Source organism: Ambystoma mexicanum, chromosome 1p, assembly GCF_040938575.1.
Source record: "Ambystoma mexicanum isolate Mex_15411 chromosome 1p, UKY_AmexF1_1, whole genome shotgun sequence".
NCBI lineage: Eukaryota > Metazoa > Chordata > Amphibia > Caudata > Ambystomatidae > Ambystoma > Ambystoma mexicanum.
Window position 1 is genome coordinate 1,275,343,413 of NC_090921.1, and position 26,357 is coordinate 1,275,369,769.

A 26,357-nucleotide genomic window follows, 5' to 3' on the forward strand; every position below is an offset into this window, starting at 1 on the left:
TCCGAGTCAACAGCTGAGTACAGCTCGGGGGAGGTGCAGCCAGAGACACCCCTTGAGAGCACAACCTGTAGCACTTGTGGGTTTTCACCCACCAGCACACCACGTCCCTCACTGGTGGTTGGTCGGCCCTCGGACCCCTCCTGGCTCTGCACCATCTCCACAACCCCAGCAGTATCAGGTGCGTCTTCCCCTGCAATGACATAATAACAAAGAAATGGAAACCCGCATTAGCACCATGGCACACAATGAGGGCTGAGAAGCAAGAGAACCAGTACTTGATTGACACATGCCCCACATGACTAAGACCCTCCCATGCATGCACCCTCACTGCGTATGAAGGGCAGGCAAATGGCACACACTCATTACACAAAGATGGAAGATGAACACATTTTCTGCATGCTGCCTGGCAGTGGCATCACACATTGCCCTGTGATTGCCAGGTGACACACACATGCCATCACACAGATGGCATGTGCCATTGCTATTGAGTGTAGATGGAGAGGAGGGCAGCACTTATTCATTCTGTCCAGTTCCCACATGCAATAGCTTTTCTAATTGAAACAGGTCTGCTTTATCACCTGGAGCTGCCAGTCCAATATGGTCCAATTGCACAGGGACATGTGTGAACATATGATATCCAGGTAACAAAGTCACTCCACTTTACCATGGCCATGCCAGACATGTGACTAGAGGACTGAGGAATGCCTAGTATAAGTGGTGGAATGCATACAATCTGTCTGATTGAACATAGAAAAATAAGCAACAATGTTGTGGCAAGGTGACACTTCAAGGGCAACTGGGGTGCTGTTGGGCTAGATGTCTACGGTTGGCAGAAGGGATGCTGCAATGGCCAATTGCAGCTGTGCAGGATGTATTGCATGAAGCACATGGCTGACACATTCGACTCAGGCGCACACACTCTCACCTGGCACACAAACAGATGCCCTCACACACACACCATGCACATGGATGACACACACATGCATGTGCACTCACCGGACAATGCCTCGTAATCAGGCAGATCTCCCACGCCTTGGATCTGTTCCTCCGTGACGTAGGTCCCAGCGACTGACTCATGTGGAGTGAGTTCCATGTCTTCTACTGGAGACCCACCTCCAGTCACTAGAGTTGCGGCATGACTTGAGGCCAGCTTCTTCTTTGCCCTGCGCTTTAGGTCATTCCAGCGCTTGTAGCAATCATTGGCTGTGCGCCTCACGATTCCAAGGGCACTTACGATGTCCGCAACGGTCTGCCAGTGTGCCTGGCGTTGTGCAGGTGTGGTCTTTGATCCTGCAACAATGACCATCTCGTTATCATGTCCGGACACATACTCGACAAGTGCATTCAGTTCGTCATCCATGAAGCTGGGCTTCCTCGACGGACCGGACTGTGTAGCCGTGTCTGGGGCATCAGCCTGTGCCGGACGAGCACTCTTCCTCTTCCGCTTGGAAGGTGGTGGTGATCCTGAGTGTCCTGCGCCGCTCTGGACACTAGGGGCAGGAGCCCTGGTGGGCTCTGTATCAGGTGTGTGGGATTGCACACTCAGCATGGGAGTTGGTGCAGGCATTGGCTCAAGTGTAATGGTCAAACAACAAGAGTAACAGGGGATACCAGGGATATCTCAATACTGTGACCTACCCCGGATAGAACAAAAAATTACTTAACAAAGAAGGTCAGAGTACTCTCTGTGTTTATATAGTGAGCATCAATGCAACCCATCCGTCTCTGAGCGCCCATTAAATCATGGCAAAAAAGATACAATATACAGCAACATGTCTTATTACAAACATTATGTTGGATAGAAACAAATTGAATTCAATCCAGTCGACACACCAACACTATTAAATATAATTTATTAACATTTCTTTGAAGAAAAAAATTATTATCGTAAAAAAACACACATCGTCAAAAGTGTTAATATTATTCAAAGTGTAAACCAGTCCCCTCAATTCATCCATGGGCTGGTACAATATAACATTCCCATCTTAAAACCACAAGACAACACACATCAACCATATCACATTCACTCACAAACCATTCATAAGTTCATACACATTTTACAAATAATTTTCATTATAAAAAATGATTGTACTAAAAAACAAGTTTAGCAATATAAGTCCAATATTCAATATGGATCATACACACTCACTAATGAGTCAGACTTAAATACTACAATCTGGTCCGACTCTAACTAGTTACACTTGAAACTGTTTATAATTAACAGTATATTCCCCAACCCGACATGTTTCTTTCTGTGTAGGTTTAAATAAACAGAAATTCTTCAGGGGTATTATGGTCCCGTATGGTCAGGTGGATAGTAGATGGAGAACAATGGAACGGATAGACTGCACTGGAACTACTCACCTAAATACAAACACAGAAAAAACAACATCAATCTGGCGCAAATGCTCAATTTATCAAATTGATCTTTATCATCTCCGTGACATTTAGTTAACGGGATGTAGAGAAGGGGTGTTGAATACCCTCAATATGCCTCAACCACTACAAATATCTAGAGGACCGAAAAATCGGACCCTAGAAGAACACACCATATTAGTTGGTGTGCCCTTGATGACACCACCACCACCAACACCACGTGGCAAGTTTGGATAACCAGCACCGTTTAGATAAAGCCTCTTCAGTGAGGACGTGCAAGATCTTTCACTAGACACGAACACGTGCAATCATTTTATTATCTGCAGACAAACAGCTTACAGCAAGTTTCATGTAGTTGTCTCTATCCGTGCCTCCGATGAAAAACACATAGGCCCAGTACTAGAATGCCCAAAATCGCTGCTTTAGATCAAACCTCAGCATCTTAGGAGGGTGAGATACAGAACCAAATCTCTGGACAGATTGGACCCCATTTCGTTTCAATCAAACACCACCTACAAACAACATGGAGTAAGCAAAACATGGAGCTCAGTAACTCTTAGTGTTTCGCACACTGTTGAAGAGAAGAATGTAATACTGTCACCTAAATAGGTGGTATTTTAACCTCGGCGATCAGTGTCTATACGAGGTAAAACTATATCCTCACAAGAACTGTGCACCCTTAAATCAAGCCCACTTGACGTGGCTTACCTCAATACGAAGGCTATGGAGCTCTCCGTTGTATGTATCAAATACATGCATACTAGTGGTGATCACCCCGGCAGCCAATGGCCGTAATCTGGCCAATCGAGACCCGCGACTCTTGTATGTAACTATCAAGTGTCAAAATAAGAGAAAAGAGACAAGCCATAGGCACCCATCAGTAAAAATAATCATAGTCACTGGTTGTACTAATCTCTTAAATGACGCATCTCTGGCAAAACAAGCGAACAATAAGATCAAATAAGCGTAGGTAGAATAAATCACTCTCGCAAGGTTTCCTAACATCGGCTATGTCGGCAAATCCATTCGGAACAACATTACTTACCTGAATTACTCTCGAGTGTGCTTTGAAGGAATCTGGGATCTTCCTATGAGCCCTCACGTCCAGTGTGTGGGCGAAGCGTATCCGCAATATATACGTAAGTACGGCCGGTCACGTGAAAATCACGTGATACGGACGTCTAGTGCGTTCATGAAAACACGCCCATCAACCGTCAGTCTACTGGAACGGCTCAGCGCAACGACACGGCATCACAGCCGCATCATCACGCGCTCTGGACTAGGCTCCACAGAGCCCGCTCACCCAGCTGGATAAATATACAAGTAAGCACACTACACTACACCATCGTGCAACAATACAAGCAACTTCATAGGACCATTGATCACATTACTTAAAACGTAATGAGTATGAATATCCAAGACTTGAAGCCACATATGGAGCTTCATATATAAAATGGAAGAAAGACACCAACTCGTGTATCTTAAACCTTCACACCATAACATGTTTAGATGAATGTAGTCCACATTTGAAGGTCTACATATATCCCTAGCCACAAGATAACCGAATGACTCTATCGTCAAAACTCGTCTATCTCAATAAGGCAGCCAAGCCTAAAAATTCCAGTCTATTGTCTCGTTTAAACCAACACAATGACTCTTGCTCAAGAAAATGAGTTTTGTTTCCTCCCTTGATAAGGTTTGTTTGTCCATTGCGATATTGTTAGTTACCACAATTTTTTTCAGTACTGTCCATCTTAGCTCATCACACCCATGGTTCTGCATTAGAAAATGTCCTACCAAGGGGGCTGTCAAATTCCTCAATCTGATACAACTCCTATGTTCACTTATGCGGACTTTAATTTTTCTCTCCGTTTTGCCGATGTAAATTTTGTCACAAGGACACCAGATAGCATAAATTACATGGCACGAGTTACAATTGGAGAACTCCATTTGAACCCAAGGTCTAGCCAGACCGATGTCAACCTGAGTTGAGCGTTTCGTAAGAGGACAACACACACATGAGCCGCAGGGGGCATGTCCTCGCAATTTAGGTAGCCCCCACTGCTGGGTGATAGTGATTTGTTTATCTACTTTAATACTTATGTCATTCTTACTCACCAACTCTTTAACATTACGTCCCCTTTTGAAAGCACAACGCGGACTTGCCACTGGTATTTTAGCTTGTGCTAAAAGATGCCAATGTTTTTTAATAATCTTAACCACATGGTTAGACAGATGATTGAAAGTACTAACAAAGACCAGAGGGTCATCACCAGAAGGACAATTTTTTGGTCTGTATTCCAGTAGAGCATCGCGATGGTTATTTGATGCTCTCTTGAATGATCTTCTGACAATCTTGTCGGGATAACCTCGTTGGATCAGATTCTGGCTCAAAGTCATAGATTCGGACTCATAAGTGTCCCTCATACTACTGTTACGTTTAAGTCGTAAGAATTGCCCGAACGGTAAGTTATCCCGCAAGGACTTTGGATGAAAGCTATCATATCGAAGGAGCGAATTCCTATCAGTGGGTTTATGGAATGGTTTTAAACCCAGAACTTTAGTTGACGGATCAGAGAAGATGGTTAAGTCTAAAAAATCTATCTGTTCCTTGTGGAAATTCATAGTGAACTTTAAAAAGGGGTTAATCTCGTTCAACCATTGAAAAAAAGCCAATAGGGTAGTTTGGTCACCATGCCAAATCATCAATACATCGTCAATGTACCTACGCCACAATTTAATGTGGTCTCTGAAAATGTTGTTTTCGCTATAAACACTCATGTGTTCCACAAAATCCACATATAAATTTGCCAATGAAGGCGCCACAGCTGAACCCATCGCAGTACCATGGATTTGTTGGTAAAAGTGGCCGTCAAACTGAAAATAATTCTCAGTGAGGGCCAGCTCTGTACACCATAATATAAAAGAATTAGGTGTCATCCCTGATGTCCGTTTGGATAATAGCAGTTCTTCAATCACTTCCAGTGTGGAGATCTGGGGAATTTTCGTGTACAGTGAAATGATATCCATGGTAACTAAGATGTCTTCTTGTGGATCAAAATGTAAATTCTCAATCAGTTTAATCACCGCCATGGAGTCTTGAACATAGGAGGTCATTTTACCAACAAACCCTTTTAAGAAGGAGTCAGCAAATTTCGCTAAGGGTTCCAGCACTGTGTTCACGCCCGACACTATAGGTCTCCCTGGAGGATTTACTAGTGTCTTATGAACTTTAGGCAAGATGTACAACAGAGGGACGCTGGGATCCTTCTTAACCAAATATTCGGCTTCTTTTCGGGTTATCCAGTGTCTATCCTTAGCTTTCTCGACCTTATGAGCAATCAGATTCATAAGGCGTTCTGTAGGGTCTTGTTCAACCAATTTATAAAAGGACGTGTCTGAGAGCTGTTTTAAACATTCAGTGACATAGTCTTCCCGATTCAGTAATACAATCGCGCCACCCTTGTCGGCACTCCGTATTACTATAGATGTATTTTTCTTAAGAGACTCAAATGCCTTCCTTTGTGCCGCAGAACAATTTTGAAAGGGAAATGGGGAATGCGTCCGTTCCAATGATTCTAAATCAGTCAAAACCCTCCTCTCAAATACCACAGATTCAGGACTGTGGCTAGTAGTAGGTGGGCTAAAAGTAGAACGATTATGTAAACCACTGTTCCTTTCCTCTTCATCAAAAGGATTCTCATGGAAGTATTGTTTCAAGTGTATTTTTCTGAATAATTCTTCAATTTCAACTCGCGAGACAAATCGATCATAGGCAACGGTGGGAACAAATCCAAACCCTTTCTCTAATACTGAAATCTCGACTGGGCTAGGGATATATGATGACAAGTTGATTAGTAAACTTTGTTGCTCCTTGTCACCGGTGGTTCGTAATCCCAATTTTGTAAGTCCTGATCTAAAAAACCAACTGATGGTCCTCTGCCTCTTGGAAAGGGACGGGTGTTCTGAGACCTACGTCTATTGGCATTTCCTCGCCCCCGATTATTACCACGTCTCTGCTGTCTACCACCCATGCCACGCGCAAAGGTATCATCATCCGAGCTCAATGAACTGAACGAAGTGTTGGTGAATCTAGCATTTTTTTGTGATTGTGGCCTAGAGGCCCCATCATAATGTTGATCCGGCACATAACCTTCTTGGGTGTAACGGAAGGCTTTTTCATGTGAGAAGTCGGTAATGTCGGCCTTCAAACGTCTAATACGATCCCGTACAGTGGATTCTTTAAAATCATTCATCTCTCGAATGATCTCATCAAGTCTCTTAGTATACACTTCCAATGGAACCAGTTTCTTAATAGCCTCTTCTAATTTCTTCAACTCTCCAAGTTGTTTAACTGACATCTCCTTCGCAGTGTCGATTATGAGGATTAGCCAATCGCGTCCGCATTTGTTCGCGATATAGCTCCATCTAATGATAAATTCTTTATTGTCAAGGAATAAGCGTGGCTCATTCCTCACTACCAATCCTTGTGGTAAAACACCATTACGCAGATATTCTAACATAATTGTACCATGGAGTTCTGTGCGGATTGATCTCTTACGAAGTTGGAAAAGCTCATCCCAATTACTAATATTAGTTAGGGGAGAGCTTTCACCATTGTTAGAGAATAATGATGGCTGTGCCAGTAATTCTGCCACATATCTATCATCGTAACTGCGGGTTTTATCCGCTGCCATTTTAGTCCTCAAATCGTTGGACGTTGTAAACAACCACAAGTTACCAACACAGCCTAAAAAATCCAAACCATGCACCGTGGTGCCCGAAAGTAGCAGTGTCACCCACAGTGGTGGAGCAAGCAGAGAACCAAAATCCCACGGTCAAAGGGCCGTGCCAAAACATCAAACAACAAGAGTAACAGGGGATACCAGGGATATCTCAATACTGTGACCTACCCCGGATAGAACAAAAAATTACTTAACAAAGAAGGTCAGAGTACTCTCTGTGTTTATATAGTGAGCATCAATGCAACCCATCCGTCTCTGAGCGCCCATTAAATCATGGCAAAAAAGATACAATATACAGCAACATGTCTAATTACAAACATTATGTTGGATAGAAACAAATTGAATTCAATCCAGTCGACACACCAACACTATTAAATATAATTTATTAACATTTCTTTGAAGAAAAAAAAGTGTAATGGTGTCATGGGGAATGTCAGCAGAATGGACTAGGACGGACACTGTCCTGGCTGGGTGTGTGAGAGCTGGGGTGGATGGAGCCGCAGCTGCCCCTGCAGCCTCTCCGCCCTGCCTACTTGGGGCAGCAGATGACTTTGCTGCCCCAGATCCACGTGGCATGATGGCATCAACGTGCACCAGCGCACGTGTGGTAGCCCTGCTGACCTGGAAGTCAGCCATGGAGTCAGCCAGGTGTGGTGCCACAATGGGCTGGTCCAACAAGGGCTGAGCATGGATGGTGTCAGCCACATCAGCCTCAACGGGAGGGGGGGGGTGAGGGGGGATAATGGGTGCCCTTGACTGGTCCTCCGCACATGGGGGGACAGGCTCACCCTGCAAGTTACGACCACGTCCCCTACCGGATCCACCACGGCCACCACTTGTGGCTCTTCCACCTTTGCCACCCTTACGGAATCCTCGCCTCCCAGCCATGGCACTGATATTAATGTGCGTATGGGAGTGGCTGTAGACTATAGTCCTGGGCAATTGGGGGTCAAAGGGGTTGGGTACCAGATGGTAATTGTACCCTAGTGCTCTAGCAAGGCTGATTGTAACCCCTGGGGAAAGATGACGGGTCACGCAACGCACAGGAGGCCCAAAAAAGGGAGATGACGTGCACGCAACCCCTCCTAGACCACGTGTGCAGAAAGAAAAACCTGCACTATGCTGTGGCACCCAGTAACACAAGAATGAACGTATGCGTGTCACACGCAGCCTAGAATGACCTCTGAAGGGGTAGGCTACACACGGGGCAAGCACAGAAGTTAGATACGTGCGTGACTCACCGTCTGCCAGGTAAAAGAGCGTGAAAAATGAGCGCGTTTGGTTGGCAACACCCCCGCCAAAAGAAGATATGTACACTGTCTGAGGAGACAGGACAACAGTAGAAGGGGACACTGTTTGAGGGAACAGGCCCAGGTAAACCAGTACGAGAGAAAAAAGAGAAAAAGCTGTCAGAGGTAACAGGGAGTACGAACTGGAAAGGCCGTGAAGTAAATCGCGTGTGAAACGACAAGAAGTACAGAATTCACCCACTCGCTCTCTACGAAAAGCACGTACAAGGAAATGGTGTTCTACACGTACCTTATATACAGGCCCACACGTACAGCGTCACTTACGCGGCGTGTACGCGCTAGGCCCATTTTCACCAATCACACGCTTTGTCACTTCTGCGTGTAGATCCATATTCACCAATCACACGCTTTGTCACTTCTGCGTGTAGGTCCATTTTAACCATTTACACGCTTTGTGACTTCTGCGTGTAGGTCTATTTTCTCCAATCACACGCTTTGACACTCGGACGTGTCACGCAACATTTTCCTGCACGTGACTTCATGGACGCACATATGCTGTTGATGGGTTTACGCGCTAAGGGCCTTTCTTCGATTCACACGCAGACGTGTGGGATTTTCACGTGCAAAATCACTCCCTATCAGGCTGTCCACGCGTAAGCACACGGAAGACCACGCTCCTGCCCAGGAGGCCAAATTACTGCCCCCCAGAGCCCTGAGCACGCTCCCACCTGCCATCTGCTGCTGCCTGACTGCCTGCTGGCCACGTGCCCTGCCATTTGCTGCCTGCACATCAGCCAGGGGTGCTGTTGCTGTGACCACCCCTGCTGGAACCAAAGGCTCCCGACTGTCACCCCACAGCCCAGCACCAGGACCCAGTTGCCCACCCACTCCTGCCTCTGGGGTTGCCATGTCGGGCACTACGACATCTGGCACCAGTGGCAACCCCCGGCCAAGGAGGCAGAGGGGCACCAGCTTCAGTGCCAGGGAAGTTGTTGTCCTGGTGGAGCATGTCGTGGGGCAGTATGATGCCCTCTTCGGAAGGTTGCGCGCCGATGGACGTCGTGACTGCCATCAACGCGGAGGAGGTGGCAGTCCGCGACTACTAATGTGTCAGGAAGCGCTGGGAGGACTTCAGGTCCAGCACCCTCAACAAGGCCCGGCGCCTCATGATGGCAGCAGATGCTAAGGGGCGGGCGGGGCCACTTGTCGGAAGATCAGATGAGGGTCCTGGAACGCATATCCCCTGCGCTCCACATCCATGTCCTTGAGAAGCAGACCCGTCTGGAGTCGAGCGGTAAGTGTACATGCATACTGATAGTAAGTTGTGCGTGTGGTGGTGTGCCAGGAGTGTGCAGGTTGAACATGTATTTTTATGTGGCCAAGTAGGGGGGGTGTACAGGGCTGTGAGGGTGACACATGCGAGGGGTCTCATGTGTGACACATGGATGGTGCTTGTGTGTGTGGGCTTGCATGGCACAGGATGTGGAGGAATGATTGTCAGGTGTGACATGGATGTCGATGGAGACACTGCGACAGTTGGCGGAGGTGTACACATGCATGCAGGTTTGGTGTTGTGTGTGCATGTGTAGTGTACTCCCTATGTTGCATGTGATGTGTGGATGACCTTTGGCTGCACATGCTGTTGTATGTGAATGGATGGTGCTGGCTGTTGCATCATGGCTGTGGTATGGCTCATGTGTGCAAGTTGAAATGACATGTGTGTTGGGGATTGTGATGCCATGTCTGAGGTTTACCTATGCCACTCATGTATAACTGTCATGTGTGTATGAGTCCATTTTACAGTGCCCTGATGCCTGTGTTTTCTTTCTCCCTGTCTGCACCGTCAACTGATGAAGAGGACGGAGCAGGTGCTGTGGAGCACAGCGGCAGGGGTCGCACCACCAGCCGGAGACGCAAGGGCCAGATCCCCTCCCAAGTTGTGATCTCGTCGGGGAGTGAGGAGTCTGGTGCCGCGTCCCAGGCCGCAGCTGGCAAGGGGAGGTCCAAGAGGCGGAGGTCGGAGTTGGACTCCTCAGCAGCAGAAGAGGCAGCTGGGACCCCACAGGGCCCAACGAGGGGAGATGGCACGGAGTCATCCAGGTTGGTGGGGTGTATGGTGGTGGGTGCCCCTGCACTGCTGGGGGGTGGGGTGGTGGGAGGCATGGGTGCGGGCCTGGTGGTGGGTGCCCCTGGTGGCTGGGGGGTGGGGGTGGTGGGAGACATGAGTGGGGGCCTGGTGGTGGGTGCCCCTGCACTGCTGGGGGGTGGGGTGGTGGGAGACATGGGTGGGGGCCTGGTGGAGGCTGCCCCTGCACTGCTGGGGGGTGGGGTGGTGGGAGACATGGGTGGGGGCCTGGTGGAGGCTGCCCCTGCACTGCTGGGGGGTGGGGTGGTGGGAGACATGGGTGCGGGCCTGGTGGTGGGTGCCCCTGGTGGCTGGGGGGTGGGGGTGGTGGGAGACATGAGTGGGGGCCTGGTGGTGGGTGCCCCTGCACTGCTGGGGGGTGGGGGTGGTGGGAGACATGGGTGGGGGCCTGGTGGAGGCTGCCCCTGCACTGCTGGGGGGTGGGGGTGGTGGGAGACATGGGTGGGGGCCTGGTGGAGGCTGCCCCTGCACTGCTGGGGGGTGGGGTGGTGGGAGACATGGGTGCGGGCCTGGTGGAGGCTGCCCCTGCACTGCTGGGGGGTGGGGTGGTGGGAGACATGGGTGGGGGCCTGGTGGAGGCTGCCCCTGCACTGCTGGGGGGTGGGGGAGTGGGAGACATGGGTGCGGGCCTGGTGGTGGGTGCCCCTGCACTGCTGGGGGGTGGGGTGGTGGGAGACATGGGTGGGGGCCTGGTGGAGGCTGCCCCTGCACTGCTGGGGGGTGGGGTGGTGGGAGACATGGGTGCGGGCCTGGTGGTGGGTGCCCCTGCACTGCTGGGGGGTGGGGTGGTGGGAGACATGGGTGGGGGCCTGGTGGAGGGTGCCCCTGCACTGCTGGGGGTGGGGTGGTGGGAGACATGGGTGCGGGCCTGGTGGAGGCTGCCCCAGCACTGCTGGGGGGTGGGGTGGTGGGAGACATGGGTGCGGGCCTGGTGGTGGGTGCCCCTGGTGGCTGGGGGGTGGGGGTCGTGGGAGACATGAGTGGGGGCCTGGTGGTGGGTGCCCCTGCACTGCTGGGGGGTGGGGGGGGTGGGAGACATGGGTGGGGGCCTGGTGGAGGCTGCCCCTGCACTGCTGGGGGGTGGGGGTGGTGGGAGACATGGGTGGGGGCCTGGTGGAGGCTGCCCCTGCACTGCTGGGGGGTGGGGTGGTGGGAGACATGGGTGCGGACCTGGTGGAGGCTGCCCCTGCACTGCTGGGGGGTGGGGTGGTGGGAGACATGGGTGGGGGCCTGGTGGAGGCTGCCCCTGCACTGCTGGGGGGTGGGGGAGTGGGAGACATGGGTGCGGGCCTGGTGGTGGGTGCCCCTGCACTGCTGGGGGGTGGGGTGGTGGGAGACATGGGTGGGGGCCTGGTGGAGGCTGCCCCTGCACTGCTGGGGGGTGGGGGTACAGGGGGACATGAGCAGGTGTGCAGGGTAGTCCCCTGTGGTGTGGGCGGCCTGCAGGGGCCGTGGAGGGTGTACAGGGTACACCTGTGAGGACCCACCCAGCCTAATCGCGTGTTTAACTTCCCACGCACCCCTGTAATACACGTACCCAGCCAAATTGCGTGTGATAATTCTCGCGCACCCCTGTAATACACGTACCTGGCCAAATCGCGTGTGATTATTCCCGTGCACCCCTGTAATACACGTACCCAGCCAAATCGCGTGTAAAACTTCCCGTATACCCCTGTAATACACGTACCCAGCCAAATCGCGTTGATAATTGCCGCGTACCCCTGTAATACACGTGCCCTGGCTAATCGCATGTAAAACTTCACGCGTACCCCTGTAATACACGTACCCTGGCCAATCGCGTGTTGAACTTCCCGCGTACCCCTGTAATAAACGTACCCTGGCTAATCGCGTGTAAAACTTCCCGCGTACCCCTGATATGAACGTTACCCGCTTTGCGTTCCTTGTTTGGCAGCCCTGTAAACTGGTCCAAGGTTAGCGCAGCCCTTTGCGATGATTTTGCGATTTTGATGGCTTTTCCTTGCGCGAGGGCGTTCTTGGGGGCGTTACTGGCGCTGCTGCAGGGTCGCTGCGATACTCTGCGCCACGGCTGGTTTGGGAGCCTAGAATCCATGAATACGCTGTGCGCGGAAATCGGTTTTAGCGCACGTGCCTGGCGCAGACAATCGCACGCGGACACTCTGCGCCAGACGCTTGCGACACTTTTCTGCGAAATTCTATGAATTACCCTGTTGGTTGTGCAGCTCCACACAAATGCATGTAAGAATTCGGTTGGATGGTGCAGGGCTGGTTTTAGATTATATTCCCACGTGCAGAGGGGTGAAACAGAAGTACATTCTGCCCCCTACCCCTTTTAGCTTAAATCTGGCTCATCTTAATGTAGTCCTAAATCCCCCAGACACATATCTGGTGAAGTATGGAGAGACTATCGTGGCATGGCTTTGATATGCCGATAACCTTCTCCTGCTTAACTATACACCCCGGGGTCTGCAGACCTGTTTGCAGGCATTGGGAGGTTGTGCTACTTTGAATGAGCTCAAGATAAAAATAGAGAAGTCCAAAATGATGGCTGTTGCCCGTCCCCTCCCCCATGTTTAATGTGTACCTGGGTGATAACGTATTAATATCTAGGTGTCATAGTTAATGATAAATTAAAGAGGACCGCACAGTGGCAGCCTGTGTTCTCTAAAACCATTCAGCAACTGGGGTCTCTGAGGGCGGTCAGTCCATTGAAGCGGCAATGGCGCTATACAGAGCTCAAATACTGCCTCGCATGGCGTATGCGGCTGAGGCTTTGGCAGGGGAATCTGGCGATGCTATGGAAAAGCTGGAAGGTAAGGCACTGAAAGCTCTTCTTAGGCTGCCTAAATCTCTGCCAATGCAGTATGTAGGGCTCAAATGTAATCTCCATTCTCTATGCACCCTGTTTAGACAGAAACGGGTACTGTTATATGGCATGATCTATGCTCTGCTCCATCTGTTAGTACAGTCTTATCCGTCTATGCAAGTGCCAATGCAGGACTCTTGATTGAATTTGTTATTTTTGACGAAAGAACGTTGGGCTCTACTACTTCATATGCACCCCTTGCAGACAACCCTACTTGTGTACAAGCGGGTGGTAAAAAGGGTGCTGCGGGACTTATTCATCGTTTGATCTAAGAACTAAGATCAACAGTGGGAATTACATGGAATATTTCCCCACAATATAGTACTGTTTATCCCACTATCTACATACACTCTTTGATGATATTTAATTATGAAATGTGGCTTCCCTAGAAAGAATTGGAGCTAGGACGGGTATCCCCTGCCATGAGAGATATTGTAGACTGTGCAGAGAGAACGTTATGGAAACGATATGACATCTATTGGCCGAATGTGAAAGTCTGCTTATGCTTCGCCTGAAATGTCTCAGGTCCTATAATTTCTCAGCTGATACCGGCCTGGGTGACGTTTTATGGGAATGTTTCTATGGAAGGCCGAGATTTATATAATATGGTGGCATTTTGCGACCTATTTTTAACGATCTTAGATGATTTATTTAGATAATTTTACTGTTTTCTTTGTTCTACATAGGACTCGCATATGAATTTCTGTATGGATTGTGAGGGTTGTACATGAAGTCATTTTGTTGACTATATGTATACTTACTTTTCTTTTTAAAAGTCGATCCACCAAAGGACAAATTAGGTTAAAATACTTGAACTAAAAAGGATCTTCTCGTTAATGAGTGTATGCAGTGATTCTGGACCATGGGATCTAGACATTTTCTTTTTGCATCCTGGTAACCGGTTGGCCATTACTGACTACTTAGCTGTCACTTTATTAAGCTGTAGTGATTCATGATATGAGTAGCCTAGAGAATAATACTCAGTCTTGGGTCAGAGGTATCCAATCCACAGGCCAAAATTAATTAGAAAAAAATAACTGTGAATAAATATTTTATGTATTTATTTGAAATTTTTGTTTAGCGCTGGCCTTACCCAGAGGGTCTCAGAGCGCCTTATATGGTTTAAATATTGAAAAGGTGGGAGCTGAAAAAAGAAGTTATACAATGTTTTCAGGAAAGGATAGGAAGATCAGGATAGACAAGTGAAAGTGGAGGAGGGCGGGGTTATGAGTGGGGAAAGAGGTATGCTTTGAGGCCCTTTCTGAAAGTGGTGGTGGAAGATGTAGTGCGCATATGCAGAGGCAGGGTGTTTTATGCCCTGGGTGCGCAGTGGGTAAATGCTTGTTTTTGTGTGCATGTGAGTGTGCAGAGTGGAATGTGTAGAATATGTTGGCTGGCTTATCGGGTGTTTGTGTGGGTGATGGGTTTGAGTTTGTCAAGAAGGTAGGATGGAGTTTTGAGGTGGGTGGCTTTGAATGCAATGCAGAGTCCTTTAAATGCAATTCCCTGGGGTATGGGAAGCCACGAAGCAGGGCAAGAGCGGGTGGTGATGTGTGCATATTTGGGTAGGTGGAGGATGAGTGTGGCTGCTGCATTATGCATGGATTGTAGGGGGCCAAGGGTATTGTTCGGGAGTTCAGTGAGGGGACCATTCCATAGTCCAGCTTAGAGAGAAATATTGCTTGGACTGCAGTGCAGAAGTCATCAGGAGTGAGGCTTTACCTGATTTTGCTTTGGAGGTGCAGTTGTAGATTGCATGTTTTGGTGACAGCGGCTATGTGGTGTGTGAATGAAAGGTGGGGGGTTGATTTGGTAAGTCAATTTAACAGGTATGGAGAGGGGTATGTGTGGGCTGTCAGTAGTGAGTTCTTGGATTCAGATGGAAATGTCAAAAAAGAAATACCATGAAAACAGAAACCTTCATTATATGTCATGGGCTGAGTGGCGTGTATGTCGGGTTGTAGCTTGCAACTAGAATGTTCTACTGCTGGCTATAGACTACCCCCTCCTATAGCCTCTCCTGCGGCTTTCTTTAAAAGAAGTATATACTAATTGGCCGAGCTGCGGATGGATAGCCTTTGCTGAAGGAGCAGATTGCAACTCTTACTCTTTACCTATGTCTTGGGGGCAGCATTGAAGGCAGAAAAAAGCCACAGAAGGGCATGCCCAACTACTTATCTATTCCCCGGAACCGCTTAGCAAAGTGAGTGCTGGGAGGGAAGTCCCAATGCACCCTGCAGCTCAGGGAGGTGAGGGAAAAAGGCCCCTTTGCCCACTCCTGGGGCGGGGAAGCCCATGCTGTCATCCGCTAGAAGGTTGGGTGTGAATGGGGCAATCAACAAGCTCTGCACGAAAAAGGCTCTTGCCCCTGAATCTTGCAATAACACTGATACTCTCCAACCGCCCCGCTTCACCAATGCCTTTCAGGTGGACTGTTAGTGGCAACATTATGTGTTACTACTGGCTTCTGCAATTGTATTCACTCTCCCATCTTGCATCGCCACTCTTTTTGACTGCTTACTCTCTGTTCTCTCCTCCTCTCCCTTTTCCTATCTCCTCCCCTCCTCCCCTTACTTTCTTCTATGCACTTACTCTATCAGAATTGTCCCTGGACCTAGTATGACAGCAACCTCGTCTGTCTCCTCCCCCTTTCCTTACTGCCCCTCCCCACCCAACCCCCCAGCACTATTTGAAAAGTCATCAGACCTAGTACGATAGTCACTTGTTTTGTTCTTCCCCTCCCTTTCTGCACCCCTCTCCCTCACCTTTTGTTTTCTCTGGCTCTACCAAAAATGTTGTCAGGCCTAGTATGGTAGTCGCCTGTCTGTTTCCATTTCCTTCCCACTCTCCCCCTCCCTTCCTTATCTATGTCTTAGCTCTTGCACTATCTGAAATGTCGTCAGGCCGAGTACGATAGTTAATTTCGCATCCTTACTGTTCATGGCCTGTAAGGATGTCATTGTATTTTCCCTTGTTCCCTCCCTTGCCTTGAAGCGCTTTGAAACACATGGGGCCTCATTACAAGTAGGGCGGTAAGGGTTAAAGGTCACCGATAACGAGACCGGTGCTGTTAAACCCTTACTGCCCTACTACGAGTTCCCTTTGTGGGTCCATCCTTACCGCCTGCTTTTAGCAGATGGGACCCGCAAAGGGACTGTAGAGCTAATAACGGTACCGTAATTTACGGTACCGTTATTAGCGCCTTCCCCATTCCCATTGAGCCCTATGGGGGCTCAGATGGGAATGGGGAAGGGCCCTGGTGAATGGGGAATTACTGGTCCCGCCAACCTTGGAATGGACCGGTAATTGCTCCATTCACCAGGGCGGAATCGAAACGAGTTTGGAGGCAGCCATGCCGCAAATAGCGGCGTGGTTACCTCCAAACTCGGAATGAAGCCCATGGTGTATAGGCGCTATATAAATAAACTATCATATCATATCATACCTCTTGCCATGGAAGGAAGCCAGGGAATTATGGGTGGCTGTCAGCTGAAAAGGGAGGGAGCGTTTCAGGATTGAGGATGAGGAGTCATGTTGGCAGATCACATACCTCTCATTCTGGCAAAGCTGCAAGGTTGGTGAAAGCTTGAGTTGTTTTCTTTCAAGTGAGAGCCCATTGGAGGGTTGTGGTGTTTGCTCTGAGGCTGAACTGACTCCAGGGCAGATGACACAGGCCAGTTGAGAGGTATGTGATTGTTGCTTTGCATTTTGCTCATCAAAAGAGTATTAACTAAGGCTATAGTTTAAACACTTAGAGGTACACATTGTGAACACAGCACAGATACACATACTACCTGTGGGCATAATACCAATCCACTGTAGAGCAAAATCAAATGTCGAAATGTGACAATAATTGGCTTCCACAGTAAGCAATGTAAGGCAGGGAGCTGTGACCATTTCTCTTATTTGGTGTATTCTGTTCCAGTCAGAGAAGAACGTGCTGGCAAGCATTTCCCATTTCCCGTTACATCAGAGGGTGTTACGATCTTGTCTTCCATGGCGCGAGCCGCCTAAGTGCCACGCGCTGTGGAACACAGGGATGGAACATTGGGTGCGGGCACGTCCTGGGTGACGGTTAGGAAGTGGCAGTTGATGTAAGTGAGAGCGGTTGGAGGTGGCTGGCGCTGGCTGCGTGCGGGCCCTAATAAAGTACTTACTTCTTACATTGTGTACTTTCATATATCGCCACATAGGGTACACAGCTCTGTGATCACATGGGCCACAAGCGCAGCAAATAAACACACAGCCGGCCTGTGAACACCACTCTCTTTATCCCCTTTGCGCCGGCAACTGCCGTGCATGGTACATACTAACAGCGCATGTCAGGCTTGTCTTTTATCAATTGTGTCCTCCCCACAACATCTTCCCCCCATTGGGCAAAATAAAACACTCACAGTGTCTCCCTCTTAGATTTCTTCCTCTCGTTGGTCTCATCAGAGGCCCCCTTGATGCTTCCAGGATCTCATTTCTTGGATCACTCTCACGAGTCACCTGCTTACTCTCCTCATCACACCTTTTTACTTTCTCAAGGTATGGTTTGAAGTGCGAAATGTTCTGTGTGATTTCACATCCAGGGGAGCTGGCTTCCTTTCTTATCTTCTGCATACGAGGACCTTGTCCCCCGTTTGTATGAACGAGCTCTTTGCATTCCTTCTCACATCTGCGTATCATTTCATACTCATGTTTCTTGTCTGCATCCGCTGCTCGAAGAACCTTCACATCCTTGTCCGGTGTATTAGAAATGTGTGGCAGTCTTGTTTTCACCTTTCGCCAAATAATAGCTCAGAGGCACATCTCTCTGTAGTCTCGGAGCATGTTACACACCACCTGGTTGAGCGTCATTGACCGCAGTTCAGTTTGCTGAAGAACCTTCTTCAGCCTGCCCATGAATCGTTCCACCCTGCCATTGGCTTGAGGCCATAAGGGAGTGATGTTCCTCTGATGTATGCCCTTGTAATGGATGAATCGACCAAATTTAAAACTGCTGAATGGTGGCCCATTATCCGACTTCAGTACCTCCGGGATACCCCATGGTGAGAAAATGTTATCCAGCTCTCAACTGACGGTGCTGGCTGCCTGGAAGAGATAATCTTAACTATTGGGAATCTAGAATATTCATCCATGGTGACGATCCAGTGTTAGCTGTTCCCAAAGGGTTCAAAGAAGTCAACTGATAGATGAGTTCAGGGCAACTCCGGCATGTCTGACATTTCTCTCAGCATACTCTGACACAGATGACAGGCTTTGATTGTGCACTCTATCTCTGCATCAACCCTAGAGAACCATGTGGTGTCTCTGATTTGTTGCTTTGTGGCCATTTTACCATGATGACCTTTGTGCGCTAGGTCCACAATTTGATGCCATATATCTGTGGGAATTATAATCTGGTTTCGCTACATGATGAGTCCCTCAGCTGAGATTGACAGCTCATCTCTCATTTATTTGAATGCACACAAATCCATAATGGACACTTCATTTTCTTGAGTGCTATCTGGACATATTGCCCTCCACCCCCGCAATTCGATTAGCTCTCAAACTTTCATTAGCGTGGCATCATGTAGACTGTGCTCTTTGATATCTGTTGTCATCATCGAAGTGGGCGGCCTTTACAGGGTGAGAGAATTGACGTACTCTTCGGCCATGGAGACATTTCTTGATGGATCTTGAAGCGGATGCCTTGACATGAAATCTGCTGGATTACATTCCTTTCCTGGTTTGTGGATGATTGTAAAGTTGAAATCTTGAAGGCATACACCCCATCTCTCTATGCATTGTGGCATCTTGCACTGAGAATTTCCATATATAGTCACCAGAGCCTGAGGGTCAGTCACTATGGTAAATGGTTTTCCTAGGAGAAACATCTGGCAATGTTCATAGGTCCATACAAATGCAAGTCCCTCCTTTTTGGGTTGAGAGTAGCATTTCTCCACCTTCGTAAGACTATTGCTGGTATATGCTATGATGGTCCTGGGAGCTTCACAACCTGGTCCATGTTGAGCCAGAATGGCCCCTAGGCTCACTGGACTGGCATCAACGGTTAGTTCTACTGCCAAAGATATGCTGAAGCTGAGCCTCTTCTAGCAAATCAATCTGATGCGTGTGGCGGGAGTGTTCATCTAGTTTGATCAAATGATACCCTTTGTTCAGGTAAAGCTTTGTGAAGACTTTGGCACCATTCAGAAAGCTTATCGTGTCGTCCAGGTGCATCCCAGGGTGTCTTTCGAACCCAATCGCTTTATTGACTCGCCTCAAGTCCATACATTTGCATATCATATCCAGGGTTCCTTTCTTTGGCACTGCTATGAATTGGGACACCCCTGTCATTGGGCCACTGGCCAGTTCAATGATGTCATCAGCTAACAGACATTGAATTTCTTTTTCTACTTAAAGCTGGAGGCGTGTTGGTATTCACCATGGATGTTGTGCTACTGGCTGTATGAACTCGTCAATGTGGCGAGTCACTGGATTTGCTTTTAGGCATCCGATGCCTTAGAATAGAGCTGGAAATGACTGTGTGATTTAGTTTATCATGTTGCATGGCGTATGTTACTGATGCAATGTTCATCTCAACAGCTGTGGGGGGACCCAATAAATTGATTCCCGGGAACATCCCCTTGTAGTATGTGGAGCTCGGCAAGTGCACATCTCCCTTAGTATTGTGGAGAATTTGCTGTGATTACATACCGGTCCTTTCGCAGCACACTGATAGACTTTCACTTCTGATGGTATTAACTGAGGCAGGTGCAACATTTTGCAAAATTCAGACACGCACATGATGTTTAGGGCCGCGCCTGTGTCTATGACAAATTTGTCTGGAAGTTTGCGTACCAGTAAATCGACAGCGCTTTCAGGGGATGTTGCTTGGTGTGAGCAGTCAGAAATGAAAGTTGGGAGAAAAGTGAAAAACAGATGGACTACCCCTCTCTTTTAGTCTTGTATGGATCTTACGTGAGAGTTAAAGGCAACCTAACTATGTCATTGGTTAGGAAGTCGCCGGCAGAGAAAAATTGCACTAATCACTCCAACTTGTAACAAAGGTTCTGTCTCTTTAATAGTTATAAAACATCTTTGAAAAGCATTTTTAAATTAATACTCAATCATATCACTCATTCTGCATACATCTCATCTAACAGGGGAGTTCTAAAGTGAAAATAAATCTTTGTAGGCATAACATTTCAGTTTGAATATGCATTTTTGACATGGGAAAAAAACATTTGATTTTCCTTAAACAGTCGACATATGTTTCGGCCCGTTATGATATACCACTTTTGTCAGCAGTGGTCACCAGACTAAGTATAAGGCCATCTTCAGGACACCAATTGCCTTGTAGTTGATCAATCTTGATCCCCTTTTAGTACATACACTCATATGTCCACATCTTGTATTTATGTGACTAGAATTCTGCGGTTTATCTCGCTGTCTGAGCTTGTTGTACTGAAATATTCTCGCGAAGGTGACTTGAGTTGCGCTCTGCGATGTTTGTGCCTCTTGGATGATATGAGGAGAAATAATGACTTTCAGTTTGGCATCAGCTGTTTATGCATAAATGGTCGTTAATGCCTTTGTTGAAAGTTGCCAGGTGCCTTCTGGTGATTTAGGATGGACTGAAAGGCCGTGAATGGATTTGTTTCCTTTTAGTCCGCAAAGGGCATGAGCTAGAAAGCTGAACACAAAGTTGGACACAAAGTTGCCATGATTTTGGTTAAAGACTTTTATTAACACAAAAAGGTTGGGAAAATGTCAAGACTTCATTGTCGTGTAGATTAAAGAGACCTCTGTCCCCAAGTACCACACAGGGAGAGGTAATATGACTCTCTGTGCAATCCTTGAGGCCACAGTTGTGAGGTACTGGAATGCCGGAACCACGGAACACTGGAAAGCCCAAGGCCGCTGTAAAGCGAACAATTATTAGCACAAACAATCACAGTAACGGTCTGTGATAATTAACTGATAGTGTCAGAGAAATGGCTTACCTACGTGTGGTAGTAGAATCAATGCTAACCACACTGGGATCTTGCACACACTTGCGTGGGGGTGTGGGGGACAGCACCCTCAGTGAATGGTAGTTGTGGCCTCAGAAGTGTAACAGAGGAGGGTCACCGCTGTGTGCTTCAAGTACCAGTCACAGGGCACAACTGTGGATGATTGCCAGGTGCGTAGCGAGACAAAAGCAGGAAGCGTTTGCAACAAGAGGAATGTTCCGGGCTTACTCATAAATCCAGGTAAGTTTGTGGAAGGAAAACAAACACCAATTCCAAAGAATGAAGCAAAAGAAGTCCAGTATAACAGTCCGTGGGTCAAAACAGTCAGAGATCCGTTCGAGAGGCGCCAAAACAAAAGAGGAAGGCAAAGGAAGTCTGTGGGTCGTAGTCCGTTATCAAGATATGCCGAGAAACAAGGTTGAGTAGAACGCGCCAAACAGTGTCAGTAAGGAACAGCTGTTAAGCACTGTGTAAGCGCGAGAACTCGGCTTTTATCCCGTTGCCACAGGAACCTTGTCACGTGAGCGCTGTATCCATGTCACGTGACCAATGGAGTGGTCACGTGAGCGGGCCCTTCTTGTCACGTGGTCCGGAAATGAACGTGACTGCCGGGTATCAGGACGCCTGGCTCTGCCTGACCCAAAGTGCCAAGGAAGCTGCCAATGCAGGTATGGATGCAATCGGCCCGGTGATGACTTCTCCTGTAGTGATTGGTACCATACCACAAACGGGGGCAGCGGACCCCATGCTGACTTTGTCCTGCATACGAACCAGAAGTGGAGGTGGTGGGACATGCTGCAAGGACTCTAGCAGGTGTGGGGACATGATGCATGACAGAAAAGGCCTCTCGGGCCCTGCTGGAAGAGGAGTTTCCCTACCTGAAAGCCAAAACTAAGGATCTGTCCGTGTCAGGATGTCAAAATCAAAACTTTCTTTGTGTCCAAACATTCTATCCTGACCCTCACACTACAAATCAAAACTATAAGGTGAAAAGGGAAAATGACTTTAACCTGGTGATTGCAAAAAGAGTTCATAAAGGAAAAATAGAACAGCTCCAACATAAACGTTCTCCATGATAAAAGAACCTTGGTTCCAGGGGGTGATTCCCTCCCCCTGGATTCTTCCACAATACCAACGATTCTTGGTCTAACCGTTCCTTGTGTCTTTCTTGGCCCAGAACCGTCCTGTTAGTTACAAAGCTACTTAGGATTGTAGTTCCTCCTTTCAAAGGTTCCTCCTTGTTCAGCAAACGCAGTTTTATATCCTTTCTTGGGACTTCCTGTAGATTTGCAGGTGCCTCGTGTACTCCCCTGCCAGGACGTCTTATGCACTTATGATTGCCTGGTATTCTACCCTGCCATGATTTCTCATGCACTTGCAACAGCTTGCTTTACTCGCCTGCCAGGACTTCTTCTATTCACAGGTAACAGTTTCTCTTATACTTCCACAACTGCATATACCTTCTTGAGTATTTTACATCTGGTTGATCCAACATTCGCTCTTGTTTACACCCATATTTGCATTCCATGCACTCATATATGGCTTGGGTCTTTATTTTCAATATGCCTCCTTGGTTTGCACTCAGTCTCTTTAATGTCTCTGTTTCTGCAGCTTAAGTGTTTACAGTTTGTATTTGGCACAGTTGCTGAAACACTCCGGGGTCCTCACTTTCCTTGGGTTGACTCACCGGCTCTGCGTGGCGTCTTCGGTCCCGGTCATGCTTCCGCAGCAAGGCTTTGTCACCTGCTTTCTACTGTGGACTGCCTTCACATCATTCCGGTTTCTCTCGCGGCTTCCTTTAAGCACGCCTGTCTCGCTCCATGTCCCGATAGGTGTAACGCTGCTTTCTCCAGTTGCCAAACACCTGTTAATCTTCCCTTGGCTCCTGGGGTGTCTGCGGCATGTCCTGCTCGCACAGCATTCCTCTGCTTCCCTGCTGACGAGCTCCTTGGCTACGCCACACCGGTTCGTGCTTCCCAGTTCCACAAACCTCGCAGAGTGGTGCAACAACTTCTCCCAAACAGCAGCAGCCTGCAGTTTGTTTTCGATCTAGGGATGGAAGTTTGGCCTGAAGGGTTTTGGGAAAAGATTTCTCTATTTTCCCTAAAGGTGATGTGAGAAACCTGATGGTGTTCTCTTACCTACTCCCACAGGATCTTCCATTCAAGTGGCCAGGGAAGGGTCATCGCTTTTGGATCCCGACCCTGTGGGTGGACAAGCAAGGTAGGAACACCTGAGTGGAGGGTCACAAGGGATTGGGAAGAGAATACCTGAGGGCAAAACATGGTATTCCCCTTCTCCCCATTTTCCATCAGAAACGCCTTCCTCGGCTTTCATGGGATATTTGCAAATCCATTCCATCTCCCCATTTCCGGCAAATACTGGCAAGCAAGAGGCAACCGAGAGTAGTGAGGATTACCTGCACGAAACACCTTGAGAAACAAAAGGAAGACTACCACCTACTACCATTAGGTTGTCCCATTAATAGGGTCAGGCATTTCATACTGACTACTCACACCTGACTCCACTTGACTCTTGTTTTAAGTATAAAAGGTGTGATTTTTCACAATCGAATGAGTGAGCTGTATATCCAGAAAGAAGCCGAAAAGCCAAGGAGCAGGGAGCTGAAGGGAGAGAAGCCTGGAGGATCTGGAGGAGAGCGGCATGCCAAGACGCTGGGCCGGTGCTTGTGAGGGACTGCAAAGTGGCTAGGGAGCCGTGTCTCCAGGGAGCTGGATTGAGGCAGCCCATGTCCTGCTGGTGGCGTGTGGAGAAGTGCTTGTTCCCTTGGGATATGTGCCGGTCCCAAAGGGCACTGAGGGGCAGGTGCTGAGACCCTGACTTCAATCCCATATGCCTAGAAAGGACCGCTTGTCAGCGCTAGGCTACCTGGTGAGTTTCAAGTCTGAAAGTGGGAGAAACTCAGGAGTGTGTGGCTAGCTGGAGCGGGAAGGGAGAAAGACAGAGTTTGCAAGTGGCACAAAGCAGAAAGCAAGAAAAATAACAGAAAGTGAATGGAAAGCCAGAGAAAGGCACTAAGAGAGCGGAAAGGAAGAAAAGGGCTTGAAAGTAGATGAGAAGAGTGTGAGTGACCCAAAGGTAAAGGAAAGGTGCCAATGGGCACCGAACCACTAAACAGAGCAGAATAGAAGCAAAAAGGCTTGTAAGTAAATAAGAAGGGTGCTATTGACCCAAAGGTGAAGGAAAGGTGCAAGTGAGTAAGGAAGCAAAGTAGTGAATGTCCAAGAGGAAACAGTGAAGAGAAAGTAAACCAAAGGAAGGCGCCAGGGGCAAGGCGAGAGAAGAGAAAGTCAAAGAAGGTGCTAGTGCACAGCAATGTGGAAGATAACAAAGGAGTGCAGGAAGCACCTGAAAGAGGAAAGGATAGAAGAAAAGCAAGTACAGGAAATACAGAGAGGGGCCCAAGATCAGAGTGGGTGCGCTTAGGAGGAGCAAAGAAGCTAGCATTTTTTAAAGTCTCTGATATTACCCAATGAGAAGGTTGTGTCTGAAAGTAACTGTAAATAAGAGAAAGGCTCATCTTGGCAAGTTGAAATTTGCATTACATTTTACCGGTACCAGACTTTCCGGGCCCTCAGACTTGGGATCTGACCGGTAGAACCGGGAAGTCAGGCACTGGTAATATTTTACAAGTCTGGCGGAAACCCGCCGGTAGCGGTACTTGTTGAATGAGAGGTCTGAGCCCGGCTGAGGGAGACCCATGTGTACTGTTTAAGCTTTGAGAGGTCCGGCCCGACGGAGGGAGACCTACGTTAACATTTTGTTGAACTGTGAACAAACTTTTGGAACGCTGGAATAAGTGACTTTAACGTGGAAGACCAGGCGGGCCTCGATCAACGTTTTGAACTGCCTTTGTTTTGGGAACCTGAGCCAGAGTGTGTAATCCTGTCTATGGGGGCCACCTTACTCCGTGCTGTCCAACGTGGGGAGGAGAGCTGACTCAGCCACCTTGAACCTTTATATTATAACACTGATTTCCCTTTGCATACATATTCCCCATTACACACTTTTTGTATTAGAGATAGGGCCGGCATTAGGTATTGTTAGAATAGGCCATTTTGATTTGACAAAGACTAACTAGAACTGTGTTTTCTTTATTATTTGATGGTAGAGGCTACTCACCATCATAGCTATAGGTCAACGCAGGAGTTTTTCCAAACCCTGACAATTGAATAAAGAGTTTGAACTTCTACCTCTTGTGTCAGTGTCATACTTGTGATACCAAGCCTCCCTTACACTACTTTATAAAATACCGGAGCAAGAGGGTTCTGAGAGGTGCTAGTACAGCTTGAGTTAAGAGAGCCTAGAGCCAGGGTCTCCAACCAGTAGATCGTGAGCTACCAGGAGCTCGCCTGAGGCTTCCCAGTAGCTCTTTCAATCAGACACAAAAATGAGAACTGTGTGTTTATTTTTGAGTCTGAAGTCCCCGGGCCTCATTCGTTGCCCGCGTCTCTCCTCTTCCTACAAAGCAAACAGTCAACAGCTGTGTGCACAGTGAGATGAGGGGCTGCATCTGGGCTTCAAGGGCTTGGGGCTATGTTCCAACATTGGGTTAACTATCAATAACAAAAGTCAATGGCCGATGTGTGTTGTGGCCATTGTCACCAAGAGGTGCACATGATGGCTAATTAGAAAGGGAAGGGTGCATAAATCTGCATGCCATGTGAAACAAAGCTGTGGCTGTGATTGTTTCAGTGCTTCTTTAGATTTATTTCAGTTTGCCTTACTTTGCATGCTGGTAATACTAGGCTTTCAATCAGCATGAGGAACATAAAACTACAGCTGTCCTAGTTTATTTGCTCAGTGTGTGTGTAGAAAAATAGACAATCCATGTGAGTCCCAGCATGCAAAAACAGCACATCTAGCTAGTGTTGCTGTTTATGGTAAACGTTTGGATTTCTTTTTTATTTGAAGCTATGTTCTCTGTTTTAAGGCAGTCACACCCCAACTGTATTAAAGGTTAAAATGGAATGTGCCGTGAATTGCAGGAGC

General features: G+C 48.1%; 1 protein-coding gene across 3 annotated transcripts in view; it reads left to right on the forward strand.

Moving 5' to 3' along the window:
* Positions 1–26,357, forward strand: part of BCL2L12 (BCL2 like 12) — a 513,616-nt gene that overhangs the window by 90,559 nt on the left and 396,700 nt on the right. The window lies entirely within an intron of this gene.